The sequence below is a fragment of the Octopus bimaculoides genome, chromosome 1 (genome assembly GCF_001194135.2).
Source record: "Octopus bimaculoides isolate UCB-OBI-ISO-001 chromosome 1, ASM119413v2, whole genome shotgun sequence".
Taxonomy (NCBI): Eukaryota; Metazoa; Mollusca; class Cephalopoda; order Octopoda; family Octopodidae; genus Octopus; species Octopus bimaculoides.
The window spans coordinates 193,839,578-193,841,247 of NC_068981.1; the positions used below are offsets into that span (position 1 = coordinate 193,839,578).

At 41.5% G+C, this 1,670-nt stretch overlaps 1 protein-coding gene across 1 annotated transcript in view; it reads left to right on the forward strand.

Annotated features, from left to right (window-relative positions):
* Positions 1–1,670, forward strand: part of LOC106869894 (protein DD3-3) — a 33,776-nt gene that overhangs the window by 5,668 nt on the left and 26,438 nt on the right. The window lies entirely within an intron of this gene.

Consider the following 1,670-nt stretch of genomic DNA (forward strand, 5'->3'; position numbering starts at 1 on the left):
CGTTCTGAGTTCAAATTCCGCCGAGGTCGACTTTGCCTCTCATCCTTCGGGGTCGATTAAATAAGTACCAGTTATGCACTGGAGTCGGTATAATGGACTTAATCCGTTTGTCTGTCCTTGTTTGTCCCCTCTGTGTTTAGCCCCTTGTGGGCAATAAAGAAATATGAAACGCTAGCACGCCGGGCCAAATGCTTAGTGGTATTTCGTCTGCCATTACGTTCTGATTTCAAATTCCGCCAAGGTCGACTTTGCCCTTCATCCTTTCGGGGGTCGATAAATTAAGTACCAGTTGCGTACTGGAGTCGATCTAAACGACTTGGCCCTCCCACAAAATTTCGGGCCTTGTGCCTGGAGTGGAAAAGAATTAATGATTAACAGATTGACGGTTTGGTGCAGAAGTTTGCTTTCTTTCATAAGTCCATCAGTCCTAAGTTACTTCGGTGGTTGAAAAAGATGGACATGTGTAATATATGTGAAACGTGGATGCCAGTGAGATATGTCCTGTGTATCTTATGTGATACACGGGACATACAAAGGGTTAAACATTCGCTGGCGATTCGTGTTAGTGGTCGCCGTTGATGGTCACCCACAGCGTGGTTTGTCTTCGATACTGGCTCCTCTTCTTTAAACATTTTCATCCATTTCTGGCACATTGCTCTTATCAGTGGCGTCATCTCTGGAAGCAACCCGCAGCCTTCTGTGGACGTTGGACAGCCTTCGCTCCTCCTTCATCAAGAACTTAACTCTGCTTGGCACCGATTTAGAACAGGAAAAAGAGTTTTGCGAGAGGAAAAATTACTCTACCAGCATGTCGGTTTGAAAGACCTGTGTTAGTTAATAAAATAACTTCGGCATTACTTTCAGTCTAGCCCTTGTGCGTACAGGCGTATGTATAGACACACACACGCACGCGCACAAACATACCTGATACATACCGTTCTGTGTGTACTTGAATCTATATATGAACGTATGTGCGTACGTGTGCGTGTGAGTAAGCGCGCATATACATGTCTTTGTTTGTGCGTGCGTATGCGCGCGCGTGTGTGTGTGTGTGTGTGTGCGTGCGTATCACATGTCTAATTTAATGTATCGTTCTCTGACCTGAAACCTGCAATTTTTTTAACATCTCTCTCTCCCCTTTACAACCATTTCTCCCTATATAATTTTACATGCTCCTTCGTTTTCGGCTTTTCATTCCCGTTAAGGCAAGTCAAGACAAGAATTTCTTACAAGCGCAAACAGTTGACCTTTTTATCTGTGACAATGAAGTGACGCCACTTCCATAGTTCTGTTGCTCGTGAACATATACTCAAGGTCTACGTGACACCTTGGGCAAGTGTCTTCTAATGTAGCTTCGGGCCGATCAAAGCCTTGAGCGGATTTGGTAGACGGAAACTGAAAGATGCTCGTCATATATATATATGTATATATATATATATATATATATATATATATATATATATATATATAGATATATATATATAGATATATAGATATACAGGGCAGGGAATCATCAATTAGTAATAGAATTAATAATTAACAAATTTGCCGGGTAGCTCAGTATGAAAAAACCTTATCGGTAAAACCATTTATAATCATAAATATATAGGGATTAACAGTATCAGTAGTTCTTTGGCTGCTATTTCTGAATTCTCAGTGTGTTGGAGAAG